We start from the raw sequence: 23,632 nt of genomic DNA on the forward strand, positions 1-23,632 counted from the left end.
TCTGGAGTTCTAAGCTGCAAGCAAGAGCAGTTTGTCTTCAAGAAACTCAGCAACCTGCTTAAAACAACATTTAGGGTGAGAAATTATTACTTGTAGCCAGTTTCTTTAGTGTATTAAGTTTAGTTTGTGTGTTTGCTTTGTAACTTTAGCGCCCTCGTGGCCAAGATGGAGTCTGCTCTGAAGGCAGCTCTGCCCAAGAGAAGGTGCACGCAGGAATGCAGCAGGAGAAATCCTTTCCAACCCAGGGGCGTCTGTTCCAAACCCCCCAGAGTGAACACACCCACCCACAGGAAAAGTACAATGGATATAACAAAGGGAGGTATTTATTTACAGAGGGATGAGAGGAGAAAAACAACAAGGGGAAATATAGGGGAGCAGTAAAACAGGGCTACATCCAAGCCAAGGCCACACGGGCCCAGTGGTAGCACAGTCTGGAAGGGCAGACACTGAGCAATGTGTCTGTACACAGAGTTCAGGAGTCCTGAGCAAAGTTCCAGTCTAGTGGTGAGTCTGGTCACCAGTCTAGTGGTGAGTTCACGGGTCATCTTCGGCACCAGTGAACACTCCCCAGCAAACTCCTGTGGTGCCCTCTTCTGCTGCCCTCTGCAAAGCCACACAGAGCAACCACCTCCCCACTTAACTAGTTATAGCCTCCCTCCTTGTTCCCAGTGCAGAGTCACAAGCCCCAGTACTCGCAGCTTTGAGCAGCCGTGATACGGGGTCCAGCTCTGGCCTGTCCTTCTTGGTCGATTCCTCCCTGGCACGGGGCTCCTGTCCTGGGCTGTCGCCGATTGAGCCTGTCCTGCTCAGACCTCTGGCAGGTTCTCCCTGCTTCACCTTTCCAGGGCCTGATGACTACCTCTCTCCCTCCCTGGAGCTCCAGTGCTGCCCCCTGGAGTTTCCCTCCTTTTTTCTCACTCTCCCCCTCCCCCCTAGGAAAAAGATGTAAAGGGGGCCTGCTCTCTAAACCCCAAAGGGATTACAACTTTATTTGCTCAGTAATCTGCTTTGATCTGTTTGCTATCCCTTATAATCACTGAAAATATATTGTTTCTAGTTAATAAACTTGTTTTGTTTTCTCTTAACTAGTTTGTGCATGTCAAGGTTTTTTCCCCACTCTGAACTTTAGGGTACAGATGTGGGGGACCTGCATGGACCCTTCTAAGCTTAATTACCAACTTAGATCTGGTAACACTGCCACCACCCAGAATTTCAGTGTCTGGGGCACTTTCAGTCCCCACAAAACTTTCCCTTCCCTGGGTTGCCTTGAGAGGCTTCACCACGTCCCTGGTGAAGACAGATCCAAACCCCTTGGATCTTAAAATAAGGAGGAATTAACCATCCCCCCCTCCTTTCCCCCCACCAATCCCTGGTGAGTCCAGACCCAATCCCCTTGGATCTTAAAACAAGGAAAAATCAGATTCTTTAAAAAATAAAGCTTTTAATTAAAGAAAGAAAGATAAAAATCATCTCTGTAAAATCAGGATGGAAAATGCTTTACAGGGTAATCAGATTCCTATAGACCAGAGGGACCCCCGCCCCAGCCTTAGGTTCAAAGTTACAGCAAACAGAGGTAAAAATCCTTCCAGCAAAAAGAAACATTTACAAGTTGAGAAAACAAACATAAGACTAACACGCCTTGCCTGGCTAATTACTTACAAGTTTGAAACATGAGAGACTGATTCAGAAAGATTTAGAGAGCCTGGATTGATGTCCCGTCCCTCTCAGTCCTGAGAGCGAACAACAACAACACAAAGAGCACAAACAAAAGACTTCCCCCCACCAAGATTTGAAAGTATCTTGTCCCCCTATTGGTCTTCTGGTCAGGTGTCAGCCAGGTTTACTGAGCTTTTTAACCCTTTACAGGTAAAGGAGACATTAACCCTTAACCATCTGTTTATGACAGTGCAATTCATAGAGTGGGGGGGGGCAAAAAGCTGTGCATACCGTTCTCCACGTTGAGGGAGGGAGCAAATTTCATAAGCTTACGCTGTACAATTTTCTGTGCAGTGCAAGACAAGACAATTTTGTGTTTACACTCCAGAGGGGGTGTGCACTTTGAGTGCTAGGCAATTCCCGAGCTGAGTCTTCCTACATAGAGCTGATCTCAGTGTCTGTGTGTTTCTGCAGCTGGGTGTGGCCCTACCTGCATGCGTGCTGGAGGAGGCTTGAGGGCCTGGCTCAGCAGGGCAGCGTAAGGGAACCCAGACTGGTGAAACCGGCGAGCTCAGTGGTACCCCAGTACATCAGATGGCATCCCAAAGGAGGGGGAGGTAACCCATCACTGTGGGGTCATGATGGATAATCAGCTGAACATGAGCTCTCAGTGGGGCACTGCAGCCAAAAGAGCTAGTATGATGCTTGGATGTATAAACAGGAATATTGAGAGTATGAATAGGGATGTTATACTTGGGGGGTCACACACTTGGTATCTTGTGTAAGTGAGCTTATTGCACACATCTGGGGCTCCTTGGATCCCTCCATTTTCCCACTTCTCATATAAGCTTCCTTTGTGCCACCCTTCCATCCCCCTCTATTTCAGGTACTCCCTTGAGGTCCCCCCATTCCCATCCTGCCAGGGGTTCAGAATATCCCCCATTCTTCCTCTCCATACCAAGGCTGCCTATTCTCTGCCCGCCCCCAATCCCCCACACTTGCCAGAGGCTGTGTGCCCATCCTTCTCCCAATCTCCTCATTCAAGGGTGCCTCCATTCACCTCCCCATGACAGGACCTCTTTGTGTGCCTCTATTGCCCTTTTTCCCTCCATGCCCACCCCTTCTTAAACTGTGGACACCAGAACTGAACGCAGTATTCCAGTAGCAGTCACACCAGTGCCAAATGCAGAGATAAAATAACCTCTCTCTTCCTATGTGAGATTCCCCTGTTTATGCATCTAAGGATCACATTAACCCTTTTGACCACAGCATTGCACTGGGAATTTATGTTCAGCTAATTATCCATCACGACCCCCAAATCTTTTTCTGGGTCACTGCTTCCCAGAAAAGAGTCCTCCATCCTGTAAGTTGGGCCTACAGTCTTTGTTCCTAGATGTGAACATTTACATTTAGCCATATTAAAATGCATAGTGTTTGCGTTCACCCAGTTTACCAGCCAATTCAGATTGCTCTGTATCAGTGACCTGTCCTCTTCATTATTTATCGCTCCCCCAACTTTTGTGTCATCTGCAAACTTTATCAGTGATTATTTTCTTTCTTTTTGGTCATTGAAAAAAAAAAAGTTAAACAGTGGAGGTCAAGGATTAATTCCGATGGGACCCCACCAGAAACAAACCTTTGGTTTTGTGGAACCTTGTTTTTTCAACATTTAAATTTTGGTTTACATTAGAATTGACATTTGCCTTTGACTTCTGAAGTGCTGTGCATAAAACATGGGGCCCTGGTCCTGTAATCAGATCCACATGGTGGATCTTTGCATTCATACAGAGATTTAAGTCAATGGAGCTCTGCACAGTTGCAGAAGTCCACTTAGACATGTCCAGTTGCAGGATCATGCCCATAATTATATGATCCCCATATCAAATTGTGATTAAATTAAAAGTGGCTATGCCTACATTATTTAGTTTTCAAAGCATTGAGTTTCTATATTTCTTATATTTCTATATTTCTAAATTCTACATGCGCCTCTTAAGTTAGGCCAAAGTTACATGATTGTGGCTTCCAACAGAGCCCCAGTTGCATGACACTCTTTGCAATAACTGTTATCTTCTATTTAATGCCTGTAAAACTTGCTGCTAATAGAACATTAAATATTACTATAATTTATAGTCTGAATTACAATTTAAAACACTACTAAGTATAATCTACCTATTTAGCTGTCAATTTTCAAATTTAATTGTCTTCAAACCAAAGTCAAACATATGGGATTAGGGTTGCCAGGCATCCATTTTTCAACCAGAATGCCCAGTTAAAAAGGGACCCTTGTGGCTCCAGTCAGCACTGTTGACTGACCTGCTAAAAGTCCGGTCAGCGGTGCAGCAGAACTAAGGCAGGTTCACTGCCTGCCCTGGCTCCGTGTGGCTCCTGGAAGCATCTGGCACATCCAGCTCCTAGGCGCAAGGGTCAGAGGGCTCCGCGCGCTGTCCCCGCCCCAAGCACTGGCTCTGCAGCTCCCATTGGCCAGGAACCATTTGAGGTAAGCGCCACCAGGCCAGAGCCCAAACCCCCTCCCGTACCCCAACACTCTGCTCCAGCCCTGAGCCCCCTCCTGCACTCTGAAACCCTCAACCCAGAGTCCCCTCCTGCACCCTGAGCCCCCCATCCTTGGCCCCCACCCAGAGCCCACACCCCCAGCTGGAGCCCTCACCCCATACCACACCCCAAACCCCTGTCCCAGGCCTGTGAAAGTGAGTGAGGGTGGGGGTTAGGGAAGAGCAAGCGATGGGGGGGAGGGACGGAGTGAGAAGGTGTGGAAAGAGGTGTGGCTTTGGGGAAGGAGTGGGGCCTTTGGGAAAGGGCGCGGCGGGGGGCAGGGCAAGGTTGTTTGGTTTTTATGCAATTAGAAAGTTGGCAACCGTATATGGGATAAATGCCTAAAATGTCCAAGTTTTAAAAGTTAGCCATTTTCCTTCTGAGTTCAACAGATCAAACATAAACAAATTTGTTGGTCTAGTCCAGTGGTTCTCAAACTAGGGCTGCCACTTGTTCAGGGAAAGCCCCTGGCAAGCCAGGCTGGTTTGTTGACCTGCCACGTCCGCAGATTCGTCCAATCATGGCTCCCACTGGCCATGGTTTGCCGCTCCAGGCCATTGGGGGCTGCAGGAAGCGGCACAGGCCAAGGGATGTGCTGACCGCCCTTCCTGCAGCCCCCATTGGCCTGGAGCGGTGAACTGCAGCCAGTGGGAGCCGCGATCGGCCAAACCTGCGGACACGGCAGGTAAACTGGCCCGGCCCGCCAGGGGCTTTTCTGGAATAAGCAGTGGCCCTAGTTTGAGAACCACTGGTCTAGTCTAAGAAGCTAAACAGCTAAAACAAATCCAATTAAATACTGCAAAAAAAATTAAACTTTAAACATTTACTCCTACACTGACAGTTTATATGCCATGTTTCACCCCAGAGTTAATTTTTTATGACCAAGTTGCAAACCCCCAAAAGGAGAATTTATAGTAAGTGTAAGTCACTGTTTCAGGATGTTGGACAGCAGCTGTCAAGACTCTTCCCACATTATTTCCATTTATAATCTGGAGAGTGAAAATAAGTGTCACTTGATTGTTAATATGCCATGTCATTTGTCGTACTCTTTTTTTTTATTCTGCTATCTCAGTACACTTTGCTTACTTGCCCTTTAACCTAACTGCAAGATTTACTGCATCTAGGGAAAAACATTAATTGACAGAAGCAGTGCCTTGGAGACTAAGTGGCACAGTAGGTTAGTGCCCAAGCCTTTCACATCTGGAAACCTACAGTACGTTCAAATTCTGCTGGGGTCACAAGTGACAATAAACTTGACAGAATATTTGTCACATCACACACTCAACACACAAGTCACTATAAGTGACCAGAATAGGACTGGAATACTAAGTTGCATTGCCAACCTGTTTTGAAAAGAAGCAAGAATAGCACCTGGCTGCACCTTTCTTGACCCTTTTATTCAGCCACAGATTAAGTAGGATTTAATAATAATCACAGTGCACATTAAAAATTTATATGAAGAAAAGGTTAATAATTAAATTCTAGTCCAAGCACTTGTCGTCTTGAGTATGTTCCTGCAATGCTCTCAAAATCATTTCGTCACACTTCATTCAAGTCCAAAATCACGTAGCTTATTCTTCTAGCTTTGCCTTATTTGCAATGTCTTTCACAGCATTTTGCACCAAAATTGCTAAATATAAATTGGCAGGGAGGGGGAATCTTGTGCCAATTTCTAAGCAGTCAAGAAGGGTTTGGACTCCTGGAGTAGGGTAATTCTTCACTGGATAGGAAATGGCACTGACTCAGGTCTTTCCTAATGTCCTTACAATATATAAATAGGTTTTATTAGTACTTTAAGCAAAAGTGGAAAAGCCAGGTATCTCATTCATTTTTCTCATACAGAAGCTGAAACTGAACAAACACACATAAAATATCATTTTCAACATTCTAAAAGAAATTATATTAGTCAGCATGTCAGAGGAAGATTTACAACATTTCTCACCTTTTCTTTGCTGCTTTTGGCAAGAAGTCAGGGTAATTAATTACTACAGCTTTTCAAATACAGTAAAAGCTGTGTTATCTGGCCCTTTACCAACTGGAGAGCTCTAGAAACTGAAGATTTTATTGGGAGATATCAGAAATGCCAATCTAGTAACCAGGACTAATGCCGAAGTTATTTGGGACCTGAGTATTTCCAAGAGCAGTCGGACTACGCTCAAGTTAGCCAAGAACAGAATGGCGTTCTTTGTTTATATCTGCCATTGTGATCGGTGGTTTATTACTCAGTGTATTGTCATGTTTTTATCATAAAATATCAACACCACCATACCAAAATACCAATGAAAAGCAAAGGAGAAACACATAAGAGTTATGTTGATATTAAAACAGAAAATAAAAAGATATGTACATCCTGAAAAGCGCAAGGATATGAATGTTTATTGATTTTATTGTATTCTAATTCTTTGAAAATTGGTAATCCATTGGTAAGTATAACTCTTAGTTAACTTGAATTTTTGACTAACTGGCACCCCCTATTCCCCCAACATGCCGGATAACAAAGCATTTACTGTATTGGTTTACAAAAGCTTGGATTATTTTATAGCTATGGTAAAACTATGAACATAATCATGTCCAGTGGTAAATAGTTTCTACTCTGGTCTTTGATGAACTATTCCATTTGCTTGTTACCTTGCAATGTACTCTGATTACCTGCTTCTGAGAGAGTATCTTGGGAGTTAAACTAGAAGATTTTGTGAAAGTGATCAGTGTAAAGGTTATTTTGTTTCACGATCTCAAGTGAAATGTTTTAATGTTTTTCAAAAATTGGCATGAAAAAGACCAGTTTTAACCAACTTTATTAAATACTCCAAATGGTTTATACCAACCAAGTGGGTACTTTACCAGTAAAGTAATGTCTATCCCTAAGAGGGAGGAAAGCCCTATATTTAAAGACTTCAGTTCTTGCCTGCCTCCAAGGAGACTATTTCCCAGAGCAGTTATGAGCCAGCACCTAGCTGCTTCCCTGCTCTGTATCTTCTAGGGCAGCCATTCTCAACCTTTTTCTTTCTGAGGCCAACCTCAACATGCTATGAAAACTCCATGGCTTGTCTGTGCCACAACTGTTCTGCATATCCAGTAGATTAAAAGCCACGACTGGCATTGGGGGTAGCAAACAGGGCAATGGCCCTGCAATACTAAGTTGCTCACGCTTTGGCTTCATACCCATGTGGCAGGGTTCAGGCGTCAGCCCGCGCAGCGTGGCTCAGGCTTTGGCTTCCTACCCTGGGCCCCAGTGACTAACACTGGCCCTGCTCTATGGTTTATTTTGGTGGACCCCCTGAAACATGCTTGCGGCCCCTCAGGGGGCCTCGGAGTCCTGTTTGAGAACTGCTATTTTAGGGGTCGAGTCCAATCCTTCCCACCTTACTTCATTAGAAGGGACCTAATTTTAAACAGTTAACTTCCTATTCACTAAACTGGTCTCCAGCACCCTCCAAATTTGCTGTCAACTCAGATTATTAAAGTCTTGATCCTACAAGTTCTTGCACAAAGCATATAATGGTGTGCAAGGTTGTTGTGCTCACGTGTATGTAGGACTACTTGTAGACATAAGTGAGGTTAAGTGTAGGCTTAGTCCTCCATGCTGAGAGGTAGTAAGCATCCTGTATGCCCACTCCCCTACTTTCAAGTACATACAGTAAAAGTGGATTGCATATGTAGAGAACAGATGACTCAGAAGAGACCTGGGTGTATATGTAATCCTCAGTTATCCCCTTTTTCCCCCTCGTAGGTCTTATGCCTGCGGCTAGGCAACAGAATTTTGGCAGCCAAGTAATAGCTCATTTAGTAATGAAGAATCAATTTCTTCTGTGCTCCTTGTCGTCCTCCTCCTCATTATTTACCTTTTGTTTACATGCACAGCACTCTATACTTACACTGTGCAAGTTCAGACCTTTAGGCTATGTCTTCACTGCAAAAGAAAAAAAATTTTTTTACATCAAGATAGCTAATTTGAGATGGCTATTTCAATGTGAAACCTTACTGAAGAAAAGGCGCAAGTGGAGGGCATAGAGTTGACCTTTACTAGTCACATCAAGGTAAAAACTACCTGTGCCTTCTTTCCACTAGGACTTTGCATGAAGACAGCTATCTCACTGTAAAAACAAAAAACCCACATCTTTTTAGCAGTGAAGATAAAGTCTGAGTGATTGAGAAGTTCCTAAGCAACAACTGACAGAAGATGCAATGCCACATTCTTAGCAGTATTGTAGGCTTATAATTCACAATCTAATACTGACTTTACAAATTAAACATAACTGAAGAGCAGATATAGCTTTGTAAAAGACATTCCTTCTTTACTCTTACTGACTACTTTCAGGTCCTGAAGTCCCCACCTGTATGATCTCTTCACTCCTTTGGATTTGTCAATACTTTTTGGCAACATATGAGCTTCAAATTCTTCTTGGCACCTAAGCAGAAGAGATTAAGAGCGGAGGCAGTGAAGAGGGCTCTTTTCTGTCAGAAACTCTAGTTTGTGACAAGTTATAATGTTACTTGATATTTTAGGTGTTTGAATATATGTTTATATGTTGGTCTCGGCAACTATTGTGAGGCAAAGAGGACAGTGACAAGTGTAATCTTTTAACTACCATCATGGAAATTCCATGTTTCCCACTAAGATCATAACATTTCTTTAAACTAGTTGTTATAAATGCATTTAGCTTCAAATATACTGGTAGATTTACCATTCTTTTAGGGGTGATAGTAAAAACTTACTTACCAAAAGGTTGAGTATCTGTTGTAGTTAACATTACAATTTATTCATGAGTCTGAATAAAAGATGTTATAATAAAATGGATTCATGAATATTTTAATAAATTTCAGTAGAAAGTGGCTGAAGTCTGATGTAAGTGTTTTTAGAATATCATTTAGATTATTCTTCTTGTTAAATACTTGCAAACATAGAATCCAATTCTGCACCCATTAAATCAATTGGAATTCAGAGGGATTCTGTGTGATTTCCACACATACATGTATATAGATGTAAGTTTTCTTTTAAACTTATAGAATTATATGCTTATATGACCAAGCAAGTTGTGTAGATTCTCTGATCTCCATGCTGTCTACAGATCATCAGCTCTTAGTGTGCTACCCCACAAGTGTCTCTGGTGAAAACAGTACAGCCACCACAGAACTCCAAGAGACAGGAGCTTATAAGCGTAAAATAATTCTTAGAGATTTTATTCCATATTTCAATTTTGATTAGTTTTTACATATTTATTTTTATATCTATGGGATATAACATGAGACTATTTGAGAAAATGTTGCAAAGTACACTGTAAAAATGGGAATTTTTATTGTCCTATAGGCTGGGTCCAGTGTCCAAAAGTGCTCTGTTTTCTCTGTTCTTACCAACAGAAAGCATCACATACAGTAGAACCCCTATTTTATGAACTAATTGGGATTGAGGAGTTCATAAAATTGAACATCTCAGAATTACAGTAGGTACAGTGCACAATTTAATTAATTATCCAATGTGTACATACTGATTGGAAACAAGTGTATACAGTGAGCTAGTACAATTTTGCCAATATACTGCATTACATCCTACAGTGCTATAGGTGCGTAATATGCTATAGTGTCACAATAGTCACTGTGAAATAAATAACTGATTTTCTTTTGTTTGAGACAACTGCATCAATTAGTCTGATACTTTTCTCGTCTGATACTGAGGCACTTTCACCAAAGCATGGGATGGTTGATACACCCATGTACTGAGTTCGTGTGGCCTCTGCTCACTGATTAAATACATACACATGTACGTTATTGATTCAGAGATTAAAATGGTTCATATAACTGGTTGTTCCTAAAATCAGAATTCTATTGTAGAGCAAGAACAGATGACGTGCAACAGGTGTACATGTTGTAGAAGCGTCAAAACCAGAAAATAGTGGGAACCTTTCTTCCTTCTGCTCCAGCCCCTATACACTGCTCCATTGGATTCAAGAAATGTAAATGAGCTGCAAGAGGCCAGGGGAGAATGCCCCCCAATGCAGAAGCAGCTTAAGGCTGATGTAAGCAATAGAATAAAGCATGGCAGTGGGAATAGCCAAAGTTCTCAGCACTACAGAGATTCTGGGCTGCAGCTGCATGCTCTGAGGGAAGGTACATTTATTTGACTTTGCAGTCTGTAACATAAACATATTGCAAAATGTCGGTTGTGATGGGGTGTTTACCTCACACGTGCCATGAAAAGCTAATATGGGCCTGACAGGGTGGGCATACCTACTTAGAAATAAAGCCTAGCTGGGGGAAAGCTGGGCTTGTTTCCATAAAGAGCTGAGTAAGCACAGTTGGGAGAGAAGAAATTCAGAGAGTGGAGGTACTCTTTCTTGGAGCAGCTGGATGGAGGAAGGTTGAGAAGGGGAAAAAAACAAACAGCTCTTCCAGAGGTGAACTGGAGACCTAGCTGGAGCCTTCCTGTAGTAAAGGGAGAAGTGGGCTGGAACCTACAAGGTAGGGTTGATTAAGATACAGGATAGTCTAAAGAAGTAGAGGCATGCTTGCAGTATGGAGGCTGCTAGCTACCCCAGTTGGGCTGAAGATTTGGTTTTAGTACATGTTATTTAAGACTTTGGTGTCTGAAGGGCCAAGACACACCTTTGGCTGTACTACCCCCAAAAGAATGCGGGGATGAGCCAAAGTGTTGCACGGACCCCTTCAGCTAGGAGGAGGGTATTAAGATGTTCTTCCACAGTAACTCTCTAAGGCATGCAATTATTCTCCTAGTAGAGGATGAAAGAACACTTATGACTGTTGATCACATTGGTTGAGACATTAGTCAAAGGCACACCGTGATGGATATAGTACCACATGCTGAAATAATAGGCAGCAAGGGAAAGGCTGCTACAAGTTAGAGCAGCCATGAGAAATGCTGTAACTTACACTGATGGCCATTTCAGGTTTCAGCTCATTCTGAAGGCTGGGTGGCACAAAGATTGAATAAAGCCTCCTTCTTGGGGCTACATCTCTGTGCTGCATCTCTCAGGCAATAGATCACAGACTCTGATCCATTAGGCTTTCAATACAAGGCTAGATGTGCCCTATGTCAAAGATGTTAATAACTGAAGACACCCTTTATTTTGTTTTCTTTCATATCATCACCAATAATAGAGGCAGGCCAAATTATGTCCTTAATTAAACATGTGCACAGGTGCAACTGCTTGGAACTTATAAACACTTCTTCATGATGTACTAGGAAAAATGGGATCTTTCCCTCTCTGCAAAAACAATATGAATGAAAAGCAGAAAAATTTAGTCTTGAGACATCCCATATGCCTCAGTACCTACAACGTAAAAAGCTGTGTGTTTGTTTTGAAACAGCAGGTGCTGGAACAATTTTTATAGTGGGGGTGCTGAGAGCCATTGTAAATCCTGTGTATAATGGAAACCACATCAAGCCAGGGTGTGCTGCAGAACCCCCAGCACCTCTAATTCCAGCACCTATGTTTTGATATGTATTTTTCAGAATACAATGGTCCTCATAGACTCATAGACTCATAGACTTTAAGGTCAGAAGGGACCATTCTGATCATCTAGTCTGACCTCCTGCACAATGCAGGCCACAGAATCTCACCCATCCACTCCTGTAACAGACCCCTAACCTATGTCTGAGCCATTGAAGTCCTCAAATTGTGGTTTGAAGACCTTAGCAACTACACAGAAAAATAAACAAAGAGCAAGATTCACCTACCCAAGTCTGCTTTCCACTATTCAAGTACTGCAAAACAGACTCAAATCCAGCTTAAGCAGCTATCTAAGAATTTCTCTGCCAGGGCTATGGTGCTATTGAAATGGCTTCTATACCATGCTTACCTTACAGCCACCATTTAGGAGGATGTTTTGGGGAAAAGCAAGCATATCCTAGCAGTTGTTACAGTTACCATAATGACTTCATGGGGCATTAGGCAGCCTGAATAAGCTGGCACAGTCTTTGGATCCTAAAGAGCCCTATAGTAAAAGCCTAAAAGTTTTTAATAAAAGCTCATAGAAGGCTGCAAAACAGGATTTTTCCCCCTGGAAACCTAATCAGCAAATTAATCTGTGCTACAAAGTGGTTTTGCAAGTTCTGTAGTGAAATTCTGTACAGATTCAAAAACTCATTAAACCTGATTAAACACAATTAAAACTACATTTTACATTGTTGTAGAAGCCTTTCTTAAATTTTCATGCAAGCCAGTATACAGTAGTAGTGTGGAATAACTTTTGAAAGGCAGCAGTTATGATATTCCTGGCTAGTATTCTTTCTCTCAACACAAGGAAATTTGATCTTCAGACATGGTGTCTTGGCTGCCTACACTCTCAGCCATGCATTAGGATGGTAGTATATTCAGTCAGAAAGTGAAATTGACAGTTTCTAGGGCACAAGTGTCCAGCAGAGACATGTTTAGACAGACTGCATAATGCTGCAAATGATATCTCTTCTGCAATATCTGTCTATAATAGCCATTCTGTATGGTTACCATGTGCCCCTTTACTCCTAATCAATTGTTGTTGATTCCTGTAAGCCTAAAAGTAATGAATTGTCAATAAAGAAAAATAGTACTTATAACAGCCAAGTCAGATTGTACTGCAGTAGGCATTTGAGAAATACATTAAAACTATATGATTGATATAATGACAGACATTGTTTTCCTTCTATTGTGAGTTATTCTTGTGATGAGGTTGTAAATAACACAAAAGCTGTTTTGAATTTTTTTTTTTAATTTCCAAACCAGAAAAACAAGGTGAAGTATGTGAAGACAAGACACACAAATATATCAGAGGCATACCGTATACCAGTTGTTTTCAAGCTCTTTACCATGGTGGGCTGCATGCACAGCTCTCTATGTATTATGTAGGCCTCATTGACAATATATATACTACGTGTATGGCCCTGAGGATGTCACATGGGCTGCAGCTGTGTGTTGACTTGTCCACAAGCAGCCCAAGGGCCGGAGGTTGAGAACCACTGCTGTATACAAAGTAACTTAAAATAGACAATAACAACGAGGGTATCAATAACCGATATTAAGTTTATCCACATGTGCCCAGGAAAGGATTATTTACAAAACCATGAGTAATCCTCTACCTACCTAAAGGTATGCTGCCTGGATTTTGGCAAACTCTGTCTGGGCCTTTAATGTGAAGCAAAAGTCAAAGTAAGTCTATGCATGTAAAAGAAATCAATGGAGCAACACCAACTTACATGAGTTGAGGATCTGACTCATTGTTTCTGCCTTAGAAACATCTGTGTGGAGAATAAGAAATATTAAAAATACATGTGTCCCAGCTACATAATTTAGAAATAAGTAGGTCAACGTGTGATTGTTAACACCATGAGCTAGAAATTATCCATTAGTAATTGACCCAATGTTGTCTAATTACCTTTTTAAAGATGTCTATTCCACAGCAATATAATACCAATTTTCTATATGAGCGATAGCAAAGTTTCCATTGATTCAATTAGCTTTGGCTCAGGCCTTATGAATGTATATACATACACGTGGGCAAAGAGAAAGTTCCTTTGAATTTTATTTAAGTGATTCTGTAAAACTTAATATAGCACAATGTAAATGTTCTGTTCTATTTCCTTCCACTGTAAGAAATAGCACATTGCAGTGGGACAACTGCCCCACTCCCTGACAGTGTGGGCTACAGCGGGCCTGTGCAGATGGGCAGCCAATTAGAGAAGAGCTTATTGGGAGCCAATTGGGGCCCAGATTGGAGGCAGCCAATCAGGGCCAGGCTCATCCCTATAAAAAGGCTGCTCAGAGAGGGAGCAGGCAGTCTGTCTCAGGCCTTTGATAGAGGAAAGTATGTCTCCAGAGCTAGAAGACTAGCACCTGGACAGTGCAGTGCTGGGCAGGCCCAGGGGAGCAGAAGGGAACTCCAGCCTGGTGTCTGCCAGGCTGCAGGCCCTTAGGGGAAGGGCCTAGCCAGTGTGAGGGGCCGAAGGGGACGTGGCCCAGGGATGTGGACAGATAGAGGTAGAGAGGAGGGCAGGAGGGCTGCCTCTAGAGACTCCCTGGGTTGGGACCCAGAGTAGTGGGCGGGCCTGTTACACACATGCACAGGAAAAGACACCTTGCTGAACAGTGACATCTAACCTGTTTTATTCTAAACAGCAGCTGACTTGGCTAGCCATCAATAAACCTCAGTGCTGAAAGAGCCCCCCTGCCTGCCATTAAATGCGAGTGCTCTCAGTGTCACATCACCTAGCCATTACAAATCGTTGAAATTATTTGAGTAAAAATGTTTGTCAAATAACAGCCTTTTTGCTAAATCAAAAATCTTTTAATATTTTAATTTAATTTTTTTAATAAAAGGAGAAACACAAGTAAAATCAGCCTGTTTGATTTTTTGGGGAAGGTTGAGTTTTCATATGGGAGGCATTTAATTTTCTTTCTTCTGGCTTCTCCTTTTAAAAAGGGCTGAAAAATACTATTTCCCCCGCTCCCCCCAAATAAAAAATTTTAATTTTCCAAAAATCTAAAATTTTAATAGTTCCTGAAAAAATTGAAAATAACAAAGTTAGTCCATTTAAAATCTGTGAAATGAAAATAATTTCAAATTTTTGACTTATTTTTGCTTTTTCAACCAACTTCACTACCCACCATCTGGTTTGCCTACCACACTATTGTGTGGAATTTTGCCCTTCCCTCCGCTCCAATTCAACAGTATCAGTATATGAAGCAGCCTAAGGTACAGCGGAGAGAGAGCACAGTGGAATTGTCCCTGCCACTGAAGCAAGGAGTGGTGGACAAACACAAAAACATATGCCTCATCACCTCCCAAATACAGAGTATCATAATTTAGCATTAAAGTATTTCCAAAATACACAAAAGTACTATTCAGTCAATCAGAACTAGTGTAAACAAAATACATATTGGAACACACAAGAAACCAGCCTTCTTACCTGTGGTCTTCAGACATGGATTCCCAGAATGCTCTGGCTTCCAGCATCTTCTGGGAGCATCTCCTTTTTCTTTCTCTTCCCCTCAGTGCAGAGGATTCTGCCTTCACTCCTTTCCCAGTGGTATTGAAGAGGGTCCTATGGGGTGAAAGAGAAGAGACTTCCTACTCACCCTTGTTTCGCAACAGGGTTACCAGAACCGCATTATATGAACTTGGACACCTGGAGGGATTACATTTCCCAGAAACCTGCTTTCTTGGCTAAAGCCCAGTTGGGGACTACCACAAACCAGCAGTTTCCATTCCAGCTCAATGTGCTAATGCAACTCTAGTCTTGACCTCTGAAGTCAGTAAAGAACATAGACCCTCTCACTAACGTCAGAATGCTCCCTCAGTGCTGCTACTTCTCATCAGTGACCCTGTACCAGGAAAACTTGGAACAAAGTAGTACTGGACAGGAGTTGTTCCCTCGTATAACCTGCCTAAAGAGCTGGTATTATGGGCACCAACTCTGTGGGTGCTCTGGGGCTGGAGCACTCATGGGACAAAATAGTGGGTGCTCAAACCCATCAGCAGCCCTGTGGTTCAGCTTCTCCCCTTTCCCCCCAGTGCCACCCACCCACCAGGATCAGCTGTTCAGTGGTGTGCAGGAGGTGCTGGGGGGGTGAGAGGGAGGATTGGGAGCAGGAAGAGGCAGGGGGAGATGGCAAGAAGGGACGGGGGGCTGTGGAAGGGGTGGAGTGGGGCAGGACCTGGGCATACTGGGGGGTTAAGCACCTCCCAGGAAATCAGGAAGTCAGCACCTCTGGCTGGTATAGTCAATCACAGTCCAGGATATGGTAAATGGTTGTAAGAAAAGCCTCAGCAAAAAACTAAGAAAAACTTGAAGATTCTGTCTGTACTAGTCTTCAAGTTTAAATCAAACATGACAATGGAGAACTAACAGACTTGGATATCTTCTGAGGTATAGTTCTGTTGGTGGGATCTGTAAAAAAAAAAAAGTTCTGTAGTTTATAATTTGTCTAAGAGTTGTAAAACTATCAAGAATCTTTTACCTTATGCCCAAACCTATGATGAGCAAATAACATTTTAATTTTTATTTCTTTGCTATATGGTTGGGAAAAAAAATTCAGTGTTATCATTAGGAATGTACTGAGACAGGATAAAGAGAACAAACAACTTTAGAAAATTATTGTAATACTGCAAGGGGCAGTTGAATATGAGTCTTCTCTTTTTAAAGTGCTGTTAGAAACTTTGCACAAGGTCTCTGGTTTAAAAATGCTATATCTTTGATGGAGTTCAGTACTGGAAAACAGATTAAAGATCTCACTCTTTACTGTCCCATAAGAAAACAATCTTGCCTTTAGACCATAAGCATCTCAGCTATAGAGTGCAAAGATTTTTTTTTTAATCAAATGAATACTGACATAAGCACAACTGCAACACAAGTACTCATGGTAGAGGTTCTCATATATCCTTGATCATACATTATAGAGTGAACTCTTATTAAAATAACCCTCCAAGGAAAAGTGAGAAGAAATCCAATAAAGAGAGAGATTATTTTTCAGAATATCAGAGATCTCTATCATAGCATCTAAATTAATCTTTAATCTAGTTAAATCTAGTCTAAGATTCATGTTGTTCTCTTGATAAAATTTGTTTTCAGTGGGAAAAATTTATTTATTACTTCTTCACATTATTGCAGTCAAAGATTATTGAATAAAGAAACTGTGAAGTTTTTTCTTATAGTATATTCTGATACAAGAGCATTTGGTTAGTGGGAAGAACTAAATAATATATATGTAACAGATTTTGGTAAAGCATTCTGAAAGTTCTCATGCCATTGTAGAAGAAATTACTGCAGAAAATTCTTTGCTTTATATGTCTGTTTTATTCATGAATGATTTTACCAAGTACCTAAATTCTCCAGTGAAAATACATGTACTCAAAGAGGAAATGTGGGCCCCTTTACCAAGTCAGTAAGTACCAGAATATGCTCCATGGTATAAACTCTTACTTTGCTATGATTATTTTTAATCATTGCTAATCCTGTACAGAAAGTGCCAGTTAAATAAGTTTAACTTTATAAAACGAAAATGTGGCAATGTACATATGATCAAAACCAGTACACTACACATTTTACAGAGATATTTTGTTTTTGTCAGTCACAGAATTAGAGATGCACTAATATTTGGCTATATGGACGTTACCATTTTCAATATCCTCCAATCTTCCTTTTTATGGTTAAGAAGGTCTTGGTGTAAAATCACCTCAGGACATCTGGTTGTAAAAAACACTGCAGCAAATGTAGATTAACACAACAGTTGTTCTAATGTATAATTTAAATAAGACAGAACTAACTGGCTCAACATTTGGAAATTACACAAACTGTTCATACTAAATACAGTTTGACAATGGAAATATTTTCTGTAACCTGTCTACTGGTGTATGTGGAATTTTCAACTAGAGTAAAATGCAGTATCTTATCACTTGGATTTCTTCACAATTCTCTTGGAGGATGAGTAAGAAGAATTAATCTGCAGGAAGCACTGATGGGTCACCTGCAGTAGTACTTGACTGGTGAAAGAGTTACCTGAAAAGATGCCTGATGTCAGAACTTGTTGTAAATCAGAATTACCGTTCTTGGGAAATATCAGCATTAAACAAAAATATTCCAAATCAGAGCAAAAAGTCAAAATTTTGAAGCTTGCTGTGAAACAAAAAAACTCTGAAAAAATTCTGTTTGGAACCACTGAAATATTTAGTTTCAATAAAGTACAAACATTTAGTTTCAACTTTATCATTACATTTAGTTTTAGCCTTTATAGTGTATTAAAATATTGAATAGACTATTAATATTAATTAATAACCCCCTCAGTTTCTTCTAACTGCCCTTCAGCAGAGTCAGAATTGATTTGTGTTCTCCTTAGCTAGTTACAGTTTTCAATATAAATTATTTAGTTCATGGGTAGTCTATTTTTGTCAAAGTCCAAATTTCTTGGTCAAGGTATAGTCAAGGTCCAGACTTCAGAAAAAAGAACAACAATAATGATAATAAGTAAATAAAAAGATTTCAGGGTCCATTCAAAAACATCTGACAGTCAAGATTTGGCCTGCAGTCTGCCTATTGACTACCCCTGATTCTTCTTCGAGTGATGTCCCTGTGGGTGCTCCACTTGAGGTGTCAGTGTGTCCTGGCACCGCCAATCGAGTTTTATGGTAGCAGTGTCCGTGTGGGTTGCGCCTGTGAGTAGGTGTCTCATGGTGCCATTGGTGTCTCATCTAGCGCGTGCATGACCTGACCCCTCTAGTTCCCTCTCAACCATCATCTGTCTGAGAGGGAGCTCTGGGGTAGTGTTCACTGCTCTTCACAAAAAAATTAAAGATACATTTAAAAGATAGTCACTTAGAAAGCAATAGTTACCGTTAATTTTGTTCAGATAGTAAAAAAAAAATAGTTCTTAATCCTGGTTTTCCCTTAGTTTCCCCATGGGGGGTGTCTGTTTAACCATTGAATGATGCCTGGCTTCCCAGACTTTAAGAGATGTGGCTCATGCCGCGAAGTAATGCCCATTTCTGATGGACACTCGTTATGTGTCCAATGTTTCAGTGAGGCGCATATCCCACAAAAATGCACCCACTGTAGTAATTTGAAGGCAAGCAGGCAAGACCAGGATCTTTGCTTGAAAATGATCCTGATGGAGAAATCTCTCCAACTGGAGACAAACAATGAACCACTTCTTTGGGCACCATCCTGTCAGCAAAAGCGGACATGCCTTCCTCTAAAAGATCGAGAGAGGAGAGCACAAACACTGCCACAGAGAGCACTACAGAAACAACAGCTGTCTCCTGCCAGGTAACTACCCCCAATGCCAACACACACTCAGGTAATTCACCTATGATGTTCTGGGCACCTCCGCCACCACCAGTCCTGAGATAAGGAGACAGAGTCGAGGCATAGAAAGAGGCATGCTTCCTCCATGGCATCGATCTCACCTGTGAGGGGCTCAATGCCGAGATTCTCCCCAAGCACCATGTCTCCACCTCTGGCACTGACATCGCAGTGAGCACCAATAGAGAAAGCCAAATCAGCACTGACTGCACCAATTAAAACACCATAGCATTTTCCGGTGCCAGCACCAGCACTGAAAAAAGCACCTCCATCAGCATCAGCGGTACCAACACACTATGCCACAAAAACAACTCATGTATGTGTTCCCACCAATTCCCTGGATACCACATATAATACACAAGATACAAATAGACAGGGCCAAGGTCATCCTGATAGTCCTGACAAGGCCCAGACAAGCCTGGTACTCTTACTTGATGCGAATGGTGATACGCACACCTCGAATTCTCCCTCGCCAACTGGGCGTGCTTTCACAGAACAATGGTCACGCTCTTCAGCAAAGTCCAGAGAAACTCCACCTGCAAGCATGGCTCCTGCATGATTCTATCATGACAAACTAGCCTGCTCAGAACAAGTCAAACATGTACAGTATTACTAAACAACAGGAAATTGACCACACATAATACTTACCTTCAAAAATGGAAGAGATTCGCCTCATGGTGTCAAGAGAAATATTTGATGGCCATTACAACACTGTTACTGATAGTGCTGGAATAACTATTGGAGCTAAAATGCTTGGTTTGGCAAAAAGCTTGATCAAAGTACATCTCATGGCCATTACAGCATTCTGTCAAGAGATCGAAGGGACCTTGATCTTCACGCACCCAACTACTAGACATTCCTCATTGGCCTCCAGAACATTTACCCAGAGGTTCACCCACCTATTCCAGTCTTGGATCTAAACCTGGTTCTGAAATGCCTCACCAGACCATCATTCAAACCTTTATCCACCTATTCCTTACTACGTTTGTCCATGAAAGTGGTATTTTTGGTTGCTATCACTTCCACCGTGTGAGTGAAATGGGGCCCTCATGGCTGATCCCTTCTACACAATATTTTTCAAGGACAAGGTCATGTTACGACCACAGCCAAAATTCCTACTGAAAATATAATCCTTTCATATGAACCAACCAATTCATCTTCCCACATTTTACCTAAAACCACACAGAACTCCAAGAGAAACTGTCTTGAAATAGTCACTTAGAAAGTAATAGTTATAGTTAATTTTGTTTAGATAGTAAAAAAAAAAAAAAAAGAAGTATTTAATCCCAGTTTTCCCTTCCCCATAGTTTCCCCACAGTGGGGTCTGTTTAACCATTGAATGATCGAGAGACGTTACACATGCATTAGCATTCTACTTAGAAAAGACCAAGCCTTTCTGAAACTCCCCAAAACTTTGTATCTACTACCAAGCATTCAAAAGGAGACCATCTAAATGGATCTCCACATGTATTCAATAATGCTATCAAATTCAGAATACTGAACCTCCTGAGACCATCAGAGCTCATTCCACAAGCTCATTATCAACCTCGGCAGCATTCCTAAACAATGTACCTATAATAGAAATATGTAGAGTGGCCACTTGGGCCTCTGTCCATACATTCACTGATCACTATGCAATCACTCAAGGTTCCAGATCTGATGCCATAGTCGGCCTAACCATACTTGCCTCTACAGCACAAATGAACTTGAAGTCCCTCCTAGCCTCTGAGGTGCACTGATCTACAATCATCTGTAGTGGAGCACCCACAGGGACATCACTTGCAGAAGAAGAGAGTTACTTACCTTGTGCAGTAACAGAGATTCTTCGAGATGCGTGTCCCTGTGGGTGCTTCATTACCCATCCTCCTCCCCTCTACGTCAGAGGTTGCAGTAAGGACTCTACAGTAGAAAAGGAACTGGAGGGGTTCGTGCATGTGCTATATGAGGCACCAACGGCACCACGAGACACCTACTGTGCACACACGACCACATAGACACTGCTACCATAAATCTCTGATTGCACTGGGACGCACTAACACCTTAAGTGGAGCACCCAGAGGGACACACATCTGGAAGAACCTCAGTTACAGCACAAGGTGAGTAACCCTCTCTTTAGTCTTTCATTAGTTAGTTACTTAGTTTATTTAGTTACTTTAGTTTCGACTGTTGACCCATTGGCTTTACTAAAATTATATATAATGTAGAGCTTCAGAATAGGATTGAAATCCCATCTACAGCCTTAATGTCAGATTGTCAATCACCAAGATTTAAATTATGCCCTTTGTGTCAGAGAGTTATTCCCCTCACAAATGGACACTATCTCTGCCTATTTCATTTAGGAAAATAGTTCCTTCAAGGTGTGCTATTTGCAGAACTTGTTTAAAAAGTCAAGTGAGCGAGACCAATGCTATTTCTGATGGAGAAATCAGTGAGATCTCAATCTGATACTGAACATCAACTGTGGGAATCCTCAGGATCAATAATTGGGGCCTAGCTTGTCAGTGTCTCACAAACTATTGAGGTAACTCCAATTGCTATGACCCCTAAGCGGCACTATTCTTCAAAGAGCTCTAAGACTTGTTTGTTAGAACCATCAATTACCCCTGCTGGCCATGAAGATAAGACCTGATCTGTTAAACCTTCTGACCAGAGCTGGTCACCTTCCCGAGTATTGCGAGAGAAGAGAGCAGAATCCCACAGATCAAAGCAGCTGGAAGTAGGCAAGTCTGCTCTCCAAAGGAGTGTGGTACTGGAGGGATCTGCCTCTGCAACAGCCCCAAGCCTCAAAGAATCCTTCAACATGGGCTTAAATGATACTGTGGTAACAGTCTCATCATACCCCAGCATTGACAAACTCTGGCACCAGGATGCTTACAGCCAGCTTCCTCGGTCCTGACTCAGAGAGAGTTGGAGATATCAGCCTCTGTAGTACTGAGAGTACTTCCTACTGATAAAAAAGCAGCTGGCAGATATGGCACTGAGCCTTTCCCCCTCAAAAGTGTAGTACCCAGAAACTCTTCAGTCATCTCCTTTAGGGACACAGCGGATATCAGGATAATCCCTGAACTGCTGTCTCCTTTGTTGGAGAAACAAGATGGGCAAGATAATATCTTTTATTGGACCAACTTCTGTTGGTGAGAGAGACAAGCTTTTGAGCTTACACAGAGCTCTTCTTCAGGTCTGCGAAAAATGCTCAGTGTCACAGCTAAATACAAGGGTGAAACAGATAACGGATATTACAAGAGACTATTCAAGGTGAAGTGACTTTTCTCCTCTCTTAGCTAATCAAAGTCACCATCAGGGCAACCCAGGCACTTATGAAATTTTCACTAGACTCCCATATACATAGACATCACCATCACCTCTGTTGATTACAGCAGTGAATGAATAATTCAAGCAGGTTTACAAGTCAAAAGAACCAAAGAAACTGGATTTGCTTGGCCATAAGATTTATTTCTCTGCATCTCTTCAGGTCATAACTGCAAGCTACTTGATTATGCTGGCCAAATACAATTACATATAATGGGATAAAAATGCATATTTTCATGTTGTGATATATCATGCACACAAGATATTTCTTCATTTCCAAGTACTACATGATCATTATCAGTGCATGGTCCTTCTGTCTTGCCTCTTGACTGCACCTCAAGTGTTTAATCACAGTGCTTGATTGGCAGCAGGATCAGCAATCTGATTTTTAAACCCAACAGCAACAGAGCTGAGACAGAGCCAAAGCCAGGAGTTGGAGCCAGGGGTCAGAACCAGATTGCTTGGAGTCAGGGAAGGCAGAAGCAGAGCTGGCTCTGAGGTAGGAATGAGGCTGAGAGAACTTGAACAGGGCCAGGTATAGGGCAAAGTCTAGGCTGGAACAGAGCTAGAAGAAAGGTGAGCACAGGAAGATAGAGAATCCACAGGTTTGTGTGTGTTGAGCAGCCAGTGCTCTGCTGTTGCTGCTGGTTTATAAATCAGATTGCTGGTCCTGCAGCCAGTCAGGCACTGTGATTAATCATGCTGTTCCAGGGCAGTGCAGCTGAGTCTATTAATTTACTACCAGTAAAGTTAGCAGGGGAGCAGGCTAGTGGCTGGTCTTAGCTGGCCTTACCTCTGACAGGGAGTACATCTGGGTTGATTCCAGATCTGTGGACTCCTGCTTATCATTCAGATTGCATAAATATGTTGGAACTGAGAGAAATTCATTTGTCCTGCAAATTTTCTTCCTCTAATAAATCATACAGTACAAATGGCAGACATTTCAATGATGTATAATATAAATCGACAGGGGGAGCAAAATCAAGCCCTCTCTGTCAAGAGACCATATTGCAATGGGAGTGAAGCCTCAAGCACAACATAGATCTGATAGCCATACATCTACCAGGGGAATCCAATGCATTAGCAGACTACCTAAGCAAGACAGTGTCCTCTTCTTATGAATGGTCCCTAAAGGATACAGTACAACAAAACTATTTCAAACTTGGGGATCCCAAAAATAGATTTTTGCAGCCAAGGACAACAAAATGTCCCCGGTTTTGGTTCTCAAAGAGGTTGGAATCAAGGTGCTCTAATAGATGTCTTTCTAATCCCTTAGTTGGCTCATCTGCTCTGTGCATTTCTTCCTTTGCCCCTAATCCTCCAGGTGCT

Source organism: Gopherus evgoodei, chromosome 2 (assembly GCF_007399415.2).
Source record: "Gopherus evgoodei ecotype Sinaloan lineage chromosome 2, rGopEvg1_v1.p, whole genome shotgun sequence".
Lineage (NCBI taxonomy): Eukaryota > Metazoa > Chordata > Testudines > Testudinidae > Gopherus > Gopherus evgoodei.